This window comes from Lepidothrix coronata, unplaced genomic scaffold (genome assembly GCF_001604755.1).
Source record: "Lepidothrix coronata isolate B3197 unplaced genomic scaffold, Lepidothrix_coronata-1.0 Scaffold37, whole genome shotgun sequence".
Taxonomy (NCBI): Eukaryota; Metazoa; Chordata; class Aves; order Passeriformes; family Pipridae; genus Lepidothrix; species Lepidothrix coronata.
The window spans coordinates 7,777,189-7,791,293 of record NW_016690217.1 but is presented as its reverse complement, the minus strand read 5'-3'; the positions used below and the strand labels follow the sequence as shown (position 1 = coordinate 7,791,293).

Genomic DNA, 14,105 nt, shown 5'->3' with positions numbered 1-14,105 from the left:
AGTCAGTTACAGCTTTCAGCAATTAGCTCTGTCAAATTCAAGTCATATGCATTTGGGTGTTCTCTTCTGACATTTCTCCTGCTCGGCTCCTATGGTTTAAGGTGATAACTGCTCTATAAATAAAGCCAGTTGTGGTAGCTAAGCCTAGTAATTACTGAGCATCTTCAAATGTACCATAGTACCATGTGCTTTAGTAAATGGTAAAGTAGTATGGTTTTGAATAAGAAAAATGACGTTTGCATTATTTTTAAAAAATAAGCATGTCCTTGGAGAGTTTTAGTTTTCTGTCGTCTCTGGGAACAGAGTGCCCTGTCACACTTGAGGGTGACTTCAGTAAGAAAGTGTATTAGCCTAATGACCATTTCCTGAAGTTAAATCATCCCTAACAACCAAACAAAATTTTCTTATTTAATCTGTTAAAACACTTGAGTAGACTGAAAATTTTCTAAAGCATGTCTCTTAACACTGCTATAGATAAAGATGGACAAAATAAATAATTGTAACTCTTCCAAGTTTTATTTCCCTGTAAATGGCATTATCTCATTTCCAGAAATGGCACATTTTTATTCAAAAATAAAAATAAAAATTACGATCTTGTTTTAAAGGATAATCTAATTTATTGTTAGTGGTTTGAATCATTGAAGGGGTCAAAGGCATCTTTTACATCAATTTGCAAAAGCAAATTAATGTTTTGAAGGAGATGTAAAAGTCAAGTTGCTTGGGAGTACATTAAATTATATGATAGTTAATGGTGTTAGAGAGATAGTTTAAAAATAAATGGACCATAATACCTTTTAATAAAGGAGCTACATGCATTTTTGTTCCCTGCTAAAAGCAGATGCCTATTTGGCACTGTTTTGAATCCCATTTGCCATGTATATTTTGAGTAATACTATGCTGAGTAATGTGCACTATATGGTCTAGGTTCAGTAACCCCACTGTAAAATAATGAGTCTTCAAGAGTAAAAAATACATTAGCTCTGTAATTGCATATTTGAGGGGCTCTGCACATATTCAAATAAAACAAAACAAAACAAAACTGCAACTTTCACCCAGTAAATTTGCTCCCAAGGGAAACTTGCATATCTTAATTTGTATTTGGCTTTCCAACTGAGCTCTGAAAACTGGACAAGACACCAACTCTTTGCAGATGTTTTCTATAAATACCTTTTCTTTGAGTTTGCTGCCACAGGACCTTGCAGAAGCCCCAGTCTTAAGGGAACTTATGGCAGCTGGGAGGCAGCCAATAGCAAGGAGTTCACTCACTAAGTAGTGTCTTCAGAAAAAGGTCCAGCACTCATATTTTATGAAATTGTAACATGATTTACCCAAGGTTGTCAAAAGAGATGAATTTCAGCCAAATGTAAGGTAATAAATAGTAACATGTGCTGTATATAGTTGACTTATAACCCTTGGCATTTTGAAAGAAAATTCTTTTGAAGAATTCATTTTATACGTCATAAACTTTCCTATTGTTTTTCCTGTTTTGACTATCTTTGTCATAAGGTTTCTTGTGGAAAACTATGTGTGAAAACTGTAAATGAAGCAATATTTTCAAGAATACTTACATAGGTTTCTATTTCCATGATGTACTAAGAATAAGAACGTTAGTAGTGTAGAAAAATAGTCTGTTTCATTAAATCAGAACCTAGGGGGGAAAAAAGACAATAAGGTAATGTATATGTGAGCTTTTTATTATTATTTATTTAATGCTTATAGAAAAACCTTTTTCAAGGTTGAAAGTTATTTGTTTTCATGACATATGTTGTTCTGAGGAACAGAATAGTTTAAGGATTGTGTTATTACTATTCTTGTTGTTATTGTTATTATTACCATTATTATTATTAATCAATTTTTTGCTAGAATATAATGGTCATTTATCCAATCATTTATCCTTAAAGTAAGTATAGTCGAAAACATATTTTATATTATCAAGTATCCACTTCAAATCTGCTGGCTTAAACTATCTATATGCAGTTATGAATCCTCAGACAGGAGTGAAATGCATGCCCTTTACTGCCACCCCATATGCATCAAGTCGACCTTCTAAAGCACTACTTGTCACCTGTTAAAAAAACAGCTAGGCAGGTTTGCAGGTTCGTTGGTTATTGGCAGAGTGTGTTGCATGCTGGTGAACTTTAAAATGGATTTGTGGACATCCAGACAGCATGCTTACATTTTGGCACATATTCCAATTTTTCAAAAAACCTCCAGAAACAATGGTAGCCAACAGTGGATCTTACAAAGAGACTCAGAGGTCCATAAGCCTGGTTTCCACAAAACACGGCCCCAGCCTCCACAGCCTGTCTTAATGAGTCTATCAGCTAGGACTGGTATCTGTGATTAATGCTGTGCATGTATACATATGCCTTCACACATACATAAATATCATAGAACCTTAGAATCATTCAGGCTGAAAAAACCTCTAAGATCATTGAGTCCAACAGTTAACCCAGCACTGCCAAGTCCACCTAACCATGTCCCTAAGACATCTACATGTCTTTTAAATCCCTCCAGGAATGGGGACACCACCACTTACCTGGGTAGCATGTTCCAATGCCTGACAACCATTTTGATGGAAGAAATATCTCCTAATACCCAAACTAAACCTGCCCTGGCAAAGCATGATGCCATTTCCTCTTGTCCCATTTCTTACTTGGAGGAAGAGATTGACCGCCGCATTGCTACAACCTCCTTTCAGGTAGTTTTTAGAGAGCAATAAGGTCCCCCTCAGACTTCTTTTCTCCAGCTCTAAACATTCTCATCTTCCTCAGCCTCTCTTAACAAGACTTGTGCTCCAGTCTCTTCCCCAGCTCCATTGCCCTTCTCTGGACATGCTCTAGCACCTCAATGTCTTTCTTGTATGGGAGACTTGTAGGGGAGACTTGTAGGGAAGTAGGAGCTTTACTTGTCTTAGAGGGAACCAAATCTTGGGGGCCTACACCCAGGATTTGAGTGTGGCCTCACCAGTTCTGAGTACGGGTGAACGATTACTGCCCTCATCCTGCTGGTCACATTATTGCTGATACAAAATATATCCTATATAATATATATGTGACATATCCACATATACATATACATGTGTCCTCAGATATAGGAAGGATGCGTGGATATACAAGAGCAGGATCTACAGAAAAGTGTCAGTAAACAACTTTGGTTTTTACCTGTTCAGTTAATGTGCAGTAAGAGAGCTGATGACAGTGCAATGATCCACTTTTCTAGGTAGATACTTCATGAAGTCTTTCTGTGAGGATCTCGTGGGGTTGTCTTTCTCATAATGTCAAGGCAGGAAATGTAAATCTGAAGCCTTTGGGAAGGTAATCCGTTCCATTAAATTTTAGGGTTTAGTTAAAACAAGTTCAAACATCATTGAATATAATCCAAAATTATATTTGGATAGAGTGGCCTCTCAGTAATGTTTGCAACCATTGTTCAAATAATGTCTGGACAGATTTAACCTGATCTTGTCATACTAAGCTCCTACTGAAGTCAAGGAATCAAGTAGACACTTTTAGGGAGAGAGTCATTTTAACTATTTTCACTATCTAGCTTGATATTAAAATAATCAAACTCCAACAGTGCTTCCATGAACCACAAAGTAAGGATAGAAGACAAGTTCAGATGCAGAAGTTTGCATTTCTTCCATGATGCCAATATATTAAGAAAGGTATTGATACACCTGAAATACTTTAATTTCTTTGTTGTAATAGGGCAAACTGTAATAAGCTGTCAAGTGATGTAAGCACAAACTTAAAAGCAGGGATAATGCCTGGTGTTGAAAATGTAGGTAATTAAAGCATTTGAAAAGGTCTATGGAAACTCGTGTAGTTAAGCAAGAACATGTGTCCAAAGCAGTCTTCAGACATGCTGATAATCCTAAACCTTGAGGTTCTCAGTGGTTCCCATTTTTGCACTTACATGCACACTATAGTGGAAGAAACAAACCCCCCTCAAAATGTTAGAGAACTATTCTGTCTCTACTTTTTGAAAATATGCATTACCATAATCATATATTGGAAGAAATTGAACCAACACTACTTGAATAAAAAAACAATTTTCCTAAAATATTACATGCATTACACATATAGTCAAAGTTCAACTCACAATGTTTACATGTAAGGAAATAGAACTTAGGCGCAGAGGTGGATGTTCTTATTATTTAACCTTTTACTCTAGCACTAAAGAGGATATACAACTTCATCTAACAACTACAGCAAAAGGGCTGTAATTTTGAATCAGATTGGGTAAGATAGCAGGAACTCCAGAAAATGTAGGCAACTTCTAGAAAACAGTTTTTATCTGGTTAAATAATTCATGAGAAATTCAATTATTCTGAAGTATTTTGTATCTGAGAAAGGATGTAAAATGCTCTCATCTCAGGTGGGGAGAGTATCACAAATTTTGATACAGGTACGGGAAACTAAGAACTGGGATTTATGGTGGAATGCAATCCCAGGTTTAAAGAATTAAAATTAAATTGATTTTTTCTTCATTTCAAAATGTATTTTCAGCAAAAAGTATAAATTTTATTTTATTGAAAATGATTAATATGAGGGAATGAGACCTTTAAATATAACAAAAAAAATTTAGAGTTAGAAGTCCTGAGATTTTCTTATCTGCTATATAGTCTGGAAAAGAACATCGAATTCCTTGAGTGATGTTTGGTTTGTAAATTGGAATGTATTTGATATCTCTCCATTTATGAGGGCCCCTGCAGCTCTCATCTGACCCTCTGAGGCACCAAAGCCAGCAAGGCCCAGGCAGAGTTGGAAGGTGTCCCCTGAAACACAGGAAACTGTGCACAACTGCTTCTTCTATGGAAAGGGAAAATGTGGCCAGGATGTGGTGGCTCCCAAAAGTCACCTGGGCTTACAAAGTTTAACCTCTACCACAAAGCTTCTGCACAGGGTTATTTCAGAGCTGACTGACACCATAAGTATAGTCATATAATTTCGCCCTCAAGTGTAAGCATGTTTCTTTTGAAAAGCTGTTACTGATTTTATAATTTATTGCATTTTCTAGAACAGAGAATTTGAAAAATTTTACACCTAATTTTATTTCCATACGATTTTTTTCCATTGAAAAGAACCAAATATGTTGTTTTCAGAACTGTTCTTTCTAGCAATTTTAATAACTAAATTATGTTAACAAATTTAGCAGAATAAAAATTACTGTTGAAATGGAAAATTTCATATCAATATTAGGAAAGTTCTTAAAAAATCATCAAAGACAACATAAAAAGGATTATGATTTTTTTCTAATGTTTCAACCACAAACTGTCCTGGCACCTTTGATCTATAGGAAAAGTACAGAAAAAACAATTTCAAAACTCCTAGATTATGTCAGATGTGTAATTTCCATTAGAAGAATTTATACAATAAGAATTTATTTATATAAAATGTATATATACAGATACATAATGAATGCATACAAATATAATATGGATTTGAAACTAGATATGTTTTATATATTATATGTTATATACACATACAGAGGTATTTACATACATAAATGTGTGTGCACATCAATATATATACACATATACCTAACTTGAATCCTGTATAAAGGGTAGAAACAACTAACCTAAGCTTAGGGAGGTGATATTAGGTAGATATTCTACCATTTATTTTTTTTTTAAATGGTCTGCTGCAAGCAAATAGTCTGATATGCAAAAGAAGACAGTAAATTACCAGAAACATTTCTTGACTGATGGGTAAGAGCCTCTGCTCTAAAACCAAGTATGTGTGAAAGGTCGGGCTATGTAGCTTTTTTAAGAATAGAAGCATCCTAGTGATACTTTTTAAAACAAAAATCTTACTAGTGACTCCATTTACCTAAATTAAATACCACTTTCATTTTGTGAAACTCTTAAAGCAGGAGATTTACAAGGACAAGATAAGAGGACTGGCAGATGTTCTTTGATTCATTCATTTGAAGGGAAGGGCATTTGGAAATGGCATTGGCACATAATGACATTTGGAATAATGGCCCATGATTCTGTTGGCACTTTTAGTGTTAAGCAAGTGATCTGCAAGGTAAAGTGGATTCACAGTTAGAGTTAGCACCAGTGCACAGGTCGCCTGTAAAAATAGAAGATTTCATTATTCTTCAGGCTCCCCAGAGAGAGCAAGGTCTCCAGCATCATTACCAGGACTAAATCTGACTTTTCTACCTCCCTAATTTCCTCCTAGTAATTATAGGTCAAGCACTCTTTTGTAAAATATAAAACCTTTGTTCTTATCAAAAATGAATAGCTGAGAAAAAAAAATTATAGAATCCTAGGAAAAAAATTTCAATTAGAAAACCAAGCTAATTTGGTATGACCAAAGACTGTCAGGCATACTGACAGTGTTCTATTATGCAGTCATTTGGGCTCTTTCAAATTAGTTATGTTAATGTCCTGTGAGTGAATGTAACACTTGGATGGGACAAGATTTCTGCAATTAATTTCTGCAGTCAGTGGAGAGACAAGCAAATTTATTTTCCCCCTCTCTGGGAATTGGTAGTGGAGTGTATGAGGTAGAGAAAGTGCATTTAGGAACAGAGTACAAGCTAAACACAAGCCCTAAATAAAGCAGAAACAATGGGAGCCAATGCCTCCTCATTCATTCAATTGACAATGTTTTGCAGCTTAAACCTGTTTTATTAATTATGTTTGACATTTCCTTAATTAGTTTCATTTACACCAAATCAATCCCTACTGCTGTATGGCATCATTTATCATTTTGAAAAATTTGCATACTGAGTGCTGACTTTTTCTACTTAATTATACATTAAAAGTGTCAAGCGTGCTTGCTGCCTGGCATTATCTGCACCAGAAAGGTTTGTGGCTGGACTGAGATGGTATTAATCATTAAGAGCCCCCAAGTGCTGCTGGGTAATATCTGGGGAGTAGAGTAGTTCTCATTTTAGTGCTAGAGAGCAGAAGTGCTTCTGTAAAATGACCGAAAGCAAAAACAAAATAAATGACCTAAAACATCCAGTCTACTGTAATGCTTCACTCTTTCAGTGGAAATAGGTTCTGGGAAAAAAAAATATTTACTGTTAGCTATTAGACCTCTGCATGTCGAAACTGCAGAGACAGTTCCTCAGGATAGGTGATATTTTGTCTGAATGGGAAACGTGATATTTCAATTAAACGTATATTGATGTCTTAGTAGCAGATAAACCAAAGCACGTATGTATCAGCTTGTACTGATAGTTACTGTTTGTTTGGGGTTTTTTCATTGTAAAGTGTTTAAGTTAAAACCAAGAATTAACATCTCCCTTCATAAAACCCATAATTTACATGAAATCTCTTAAGAAATAATCAATCCTTTCTTAGATAAGATGTTATGCCACATTCTCCAGTTTGTTTGTAAGGAATGTGGCTCCAGCCACAAGTCATTCCTGAACAGAACATGGCATGGCTAATCTATCTGTAAGTACCTATAATCCAGTGCAGGTATTTCAGCAGCTGTGAGTCTGGCAATTCATAGGTGCACTTCTACATTCAGAACAACAGCTGCTTTTGAATAGCTTCAACTACTTATCAGCAGTAGCTTTCAGAAATGCTCTTTCTCTCACAACAATTGTGCTCATCATTTGACTCCTTCTGAGGCCTTGTGAAAATCCTTAGCTGACCACTGATTTCAGGAAAAATCAAATCCATTACATTTATCACATGGTCTCTCTTCTTCCATATAACTAGTTAGGACCTGAGCCAAAATTGACATTTTTGGTCAGCTCAAGCTTTCAATGGTCAGTTCAGTGCCTCCCTTTGACAACCAATTGCAAGAATGGCTTGGTGATGCCCCACCAAAGCAAATGCAAAGCCTAGGAGCTGTAGTAACTGTTAATCAGTATTTCCAAAGCCATATCCTGTTTTATAAAATTCTTAGCTGTGTTAGAGATTTTAGTGGTATTACATAAACCAGCATGATTTACAAAATTACCTAAGCACACTTTACTATCTAGATCCTCCTGTGGTCAAAACCGAAATTTTCTATGAGAAACCTCAAAAATACGCAAGCATATCATGTAGCAGCTAGCAAACACAGATTCAGACTCACTCTGCTGCTGTCCACCACAGGATTCATCTCCCCTTTGTGGTACTCCTTTCTTTCTCCCCCACCTTGAACAGAATCAATCTAATCTGGATGTCAAGTCATAGCTCAGTGCTAGCCAGAGGTGAAAAGGATAACCCTTAGCCAATATGATACATCACCACCGAGTGAGCTTGCTTTGGACTTCTGACCATCCTCATTTTCCATTACTGTAGTTAAACAGGTTCTTTGCAGGGGCTGTGATACTGATGAAGAGATTGCCATTACTCTGCCCAGCAGCAAACCATGTACCATGTGTGTCTCTTACTCACCCAAATAAGCAGAATTTTGCTTCTGTTCTTATCTCTGCTTTTGTTTTATCTCTAGCACATACATATGCACACATGTCAGTAACAGCATTTTTGGACACTCCAGGCACATCTGCTTCCCCCATGTCTGCCATTCCTGAATGCCAAGAGTAGGAAAGATCCTGAAAAGACATCTAATTTTAAGCAGAATATATCTGTTTCATATGGGACAAGATAGACGTAAGGGAAAGGCTCATTCATGAACTGACACTGTGAAGAAAAACAACTTTCTGCAGAGAATCCCAGAAGTTACCGGTGTCTCATAGTCCAGTGTCTGCTCAGTGAATTAGGAGGAAGAGCAGAGTTAGAGCTATTTGGAGGACTAGAGGAATGAGCACATAGTTATCATGGTCTCACACAGCCATAAGATTAATTTTTGTGTTTACCTTCCATGCAGTTGCTTGTAGGGCTGAGAAAGATGATGAAGAAGCATGTGATTTTCTGTGTGCTCAACAGGATTTTGTCCTCTGCTGGACAACATCAATTTGCCGTGTTAAAATAATACAGTCCCTGTAATTTCTGCACCTCTGCATACTGTGGTTTCTAAAGACACAAGAATGGACATACCCTGTGGTGCTTACAGTCGTGGAAGCATGAAGTAATTTCATTTGTTAGTGGTCTCTGGAGGTCATCTGGTCTAATGCCCTGGCCAAATGAGGCCCAACTCCAAAGACACAGCGGCTTGCTCAGCACCTCATCCAGTCCAGCTCTGAGTACCTCCAAGGATGTGGAGCATAGTGCTCTCCCTGTGTAGTGTGACTTCTCAGGGTGACCAGTCATCCCTTGAGGAGGACTTGACTCCTATCGACTTCACGCAATTTTCATCGATTTTAGCTGAAGCCAAATAAAGCATCCAGGTATGTGTCTACCCCTATTACACACTTCAAAAACTGTGTAAAACTGGCCAAAAGTCGATGGCACATCTGACGTACAATGAGAGTACCTAATGGGCTTGGAATGTCTTTCACATTTCAGTCATGATTATAGCCGTGATAGGTGCCTCCACAACAAACCTAGCAATCACCATTGAACCATACGCAACTCCTGTGGCCAATTTTCAGAGTACAGTGCTCACCATTTCCAGATGTTTCCTGAGGGATGTGCAGGGCTGCTGCAAGGGCAGAAGCATCTCATCTCCTAGGATTATTAGCAGTAAAGTCTGCCGCTCTTGAGTTTGTTTTAGGTAACAGAGTAAAACTCAACTGACTTAGAAATGCAGTGGAGGAATACAGAATGGGAATTTGATTTGACAGGGATCATGCTTTAATAGCAATACAAAATGACCATTTTATATTTCACGCATAATTATAGGTGTTTTGACATAGACAATATCTTACTCCATAAGAGTAAGGGTTAAAAAAGTGTCCCCTTTGTATGCTATACATCAACCAGGCCTGCATTCATGTCAGAGCCCAAACTTACTGTGTTTAATATTCAAGTTCATTTTCAAATTCCTTCCCATTAACATAATATATGCCATTTTGCAAGCCTGGTCAGAGAGATCTGTAACTAAATAATTTTCAAGTTTCCTTCATATCCAATGCATTATATGCAGTGTGAAATTATTTCTCCACTCTGTTCTTCATAGAAAAGCAATGCACAATATACCTGATTTTGTTGTAAAATATATTACAGACTTCAAAAGTTCCTCTGTGTGTATGCACAGTCATAAGAACTAATCCTAAATGATCATTTAATTGTCTATTTTAAGTTATACTTGATAGACCATTATTAGGTAAGCATTCAAAACTTGCAAGACAAGAAATGTATTAATGCTAAAATGATATTTTATAAAAACCTTCATTTTCTTTTTTATGATACTGCAGTATAATGCTTCTTGGTCCGAATCCTCTTGTGAGTATACTCACTGTATGTCAAAATTGTAAGAAGCATAAACATAAAGGAAGCTAAGAATTTAGGCCATGCCTAATTCATAAGTATTTTTTGTTTACACAACAATTTCTAATAAAAATTTAATTAGAAAAGCAAAGATGAAGAGTCTGAGAAATTCATGCAACAAAACTGGGAGTCATCCATGTATGTGGATTAGACAATCTAAACTCGGATCGATTTATCAAACTGTTCAGCAGGTTCACAGAACGCTTTTCAACAAGTCTAGCCACTGCTCCAAGCAGTCATGCCTCTGAATGAAAACTGAGAAAAAAATCTCCTGGTTTTGCCAAATTAGCTTTGAGATGTCAAGAATTTAAACTAAAAAGTCAAGGTAGATAACTGGTGGTGCTATACTATGTAAGCACACAAAACTAAACCAATCTCACACTCTAAATAGAAATCTCTAGTCTATAAAGTTATACTAGACTAAAAGGTTTGATTTTCTGTTGAATTTCTGAGATAGGAAACAAAATTTCACATATAAAAAATCCAAATTCCACTACAGAAAATATCATAATAAAGTATTAATTAGCAAAGCCACTAAAAATTTGCACGCAAGTCAACAGAAATTAAGATTTTAAACTTCTGAATGTCCCATTATCAAAAATGGTTAAGTATATTTGTTCATATATACTTATATCAGTTCATCACATTTTTATAGTTTGTTTTTCTTTTTTTTTTTTAATAATAAGATTCAAATGAATTCAAGATACCACTGCAAGCTTAAAATAAATAAAAGGCAGGTATTTTTGATCACACTGGCACAGGGATAACCACAGCAGCCTAACATTCAGTGTATGCTGCTCTAGGTTTGCATTTTATTGAGTTCAAACACAGTGTACAGCAAAATATAATGAAATTCTATTCATAATAATATACACACAAAGTGATTTTCCAAGTAAAATATAGTCCCAAATCCAGATGCTTCTTCATATTTAAGCTCTAGATTAAAGAACTTCAGTAATTCCACTGTACTGCTACACAAGTCTTTAAACTTGTTGTATGATTTACTCATACTCATCATTTACATGTATGAGTAGAACCACTCACAATGGTAAGCCTTCTGTAATGGTTTCACTCAGGCCTTCCTGGAGACCAGCTTGTAACCAGGAAGGAACTAGGAAGGTGATCACGGAAGTATTCCATGCTATTCCTTTACGTAACTTGGGGTATAAATAAAGCCCGCAGGAGAGACCTCCCTCTCTTCCTTTCTGGCGAGGTTCGAGAACGGTGGGTCCCTGTCTCGGTCGGGCTTATCTGGAGCTGAGGCCTACAGTGACTGCTGTTATCTGCCACGCGTGAGGGGAGAGCGCTGGGCCGTGTCGAGCCATCCTGCTTGTTCAAAGGGAAGTGGTGAGATTTTGGTAATTTACCTTCAGTTGGCTGGTTGACTTGTTTGGTCTTTATCCCTTTTTGTCCTTTTCCCTTCTCCCTCCCCCTCTTCCTTTTTTGGGGAACTGTTTGGGATTTCTGGAGTTGTAGTGTATAGTATTCTCATTGTATATATCTGTCTCATATGTAATATATATATATATTTGCTATAGCTTTGGCTGCTTAAGTTGTTTTTTTTTCTCTTCCCTCTCTGGGAAGCAGGTCCTTGTTGTCGAGTTTCAGGGACTTGGCGGGAAGCCAGCCCGAAACTTGCACACCTTCACAACATCAGTCTCTAAAATTCTTTAAATATATTAAATCATTTTTCCCCACTGAGCATTAAATCTCATGTCAGTTGGGTATTTTTTAATGAATATACTTTTGAGTTTTGTTATTATGACATTGTCACAAATATGTCATTTGTCATGACTCAGTTAACAGAAAGTCACCTCCCCTACTTTTACATACCAGTATATTCCAAAGATGTCCAGAGAACTAATCCTGCAAGGTGTTTCTAAAAACCCTTCAGACTAGAATAAGCAAAAGAATTTTGACAAAAATTTATTTTCTTCAGTCCTCATTGTAGATATATGTAGTTAGTCACACAACATTTTGCATTTTCTTTTAGGACAACTTTTGTCTCTAAAAATCGATGCTATCTAAAATAAAAATCAGTTCATAAATGTTTTGAAACATGTTTAGCAAGCATGTCTCCCAGTTCTCCTCTGCATCCCTCCTATACTATTTAAGTAACTGAGTTATTTTTTTTCTCTTAAATATTAAATAACAATAGATACAAGCTTGTACTTTTCAACATCTATTTGAAATGTTCAGTGCCTGTGATTTTTCCCTTTTACAGGTTGTTCAAAAGTTAATTGTTTCATAAATTTCTCCTGTTTAAGTTTCTAGCTGTATTTATTCATCTCTGGATGCATACTTTCTCAAGCTACAGGTATTTCCCACCGTAGTGGTTTGAACCAGGTTTTCCCCCTGAAGCTAAGAAAAAAGTGGTAACCCCCAAGGGGTGGTGACACTGGAGATTTGAACCAATCTGCACTCCCGCGAAATATAAACATACCACAACCAGACCGGACGAGAGGAGTTGTAGTTTGGTTGTAGAAGTGGTAGCCATGTTCTGAGGCCACGAGGAGCAAAGCGCAGAGCCTCTGGGGGGCTCTGGCTCCCCCTGGCCCCGGCTGGGGGGACTGCAGAGACTTGGAACAGTGTTAGACTGGGCTAAGTATCTGTAGTCATGCTGGGAGATGTTTTCTCCACCCTGGGCAGCGGCAGGAGTAGTGACAGACCAACACTGACCGGAGAAATGGTGGCACAGGGCCAGAAGAGATAAGACAAAGCAACAGAGGCATGCAGCACCACAGAAAGGACTCTTGGAAGGAGAGTCGAGAAAAGAGAGTCAGCAGCAGAGCTACAGAGTTTTGTGGGTAAGAACTGAACCAGACCCCCCAAACTCCCTTGAGACCTCCGAGAAAGGAGGGAGATGAACTCCTATTAAGGAGAGGAGTCTTGGACATACAGCACTAGAGAGAGAGAGGAGCTGAGAAGCTCAGAGCATCCTGGGAAGCTGGACTGGGACGGAGAGGAATGCAGAGGGGGGTGACCTTGGCCGCCCCCCCTCGCCACTGCTGCCAAGGTGGCAGCCTGAGGCAGAGCACAGGAGCTCTGCAAAGGGGAATCTGAATTCCCTGAAGATACCAGACTGTCACGAAGACCCCCTGTACTTCATGATATGACCGTGGTGGAACGACCTTTGTCTGGGGTGAACGTAGCCCACGGAAGACCCCTTTGCCTGCATCAAGGGGTCGAGAAGGGCTTGGATTTCCCCTCGTGAGTGCTGGCAGAAATTCAGCTATCAGCTGCTGCATGTGAAGAAGACAGATTGCTGCTGTAGAAGATACTCCTGCTTGGAGACTAGAAGGGATCTGTCCTTCTTCCCTCCTAGACTTTTATTTGGAGGGGAGAAGAGATCTGATCCATTGTAAATACTTATGTCATGGTAGAGATAGTTGTGATCATGTGTATAATGTATTATAATATTTATTTGTACAGTCATTGTAATATATTCCCTTTTCCCCCATTTGGAGTCTGGTGTGTTTTGTCTGGAAAAAAACCCATCTCACATCAGATTGAGATGTGACAGAATTTTGGGGATCTCAAACCATGACATCCACTTAGTGCAATCAAATGATGTATAGAACACAATTATCAGAGTCCTTATAATACCTCTACAGTCATATCATGGTAAACATTACTCTGCATTTTATTAGCAAAACTTCACATATTTTCACTTGTCTTAAATGATGTCCATCAACATAGCAACAAACTCACAGATACCCTACATAAAAAGTATTACGTAAAAGTGGCACAGGAATTCTTTTGAAAAACAAGTGCGGGCGCAAGTCTTTCCTTCCATGGTTATAAATCCCCTCCA

The 14,105-nt window shown here is 37.5% G+C and overlaps 1 long non-coding RNA gene across 1 annotated transcript in view; it reads right to left on the bottom strand.

The window, feature by feature from the left end:
* Positions 1-13,017, bottom strand: part of LOC108496148 — a 26,748-nt gene extending 13,731 nt beyond the window's left edge. The window contains exons 1-3 of the long non-coding RNA XR_001874343.1: positions 12,735-13,017; positions 3,165-3,307; positions 1,569-1,648 (exon numbers count right to left, since the gene is read on the bottom strand). This is a non-coding gene — a long non-coding RNA (uncharacterized LOC108496148). The remainder of the gene's footprint in view (positions 1-1,568; positions 1,649-3,164; positions 3,308-12,734) is intronic.
* Between the last annotated feature and the right edge of the window lie 1,088 nt (positions 13,018-14,105).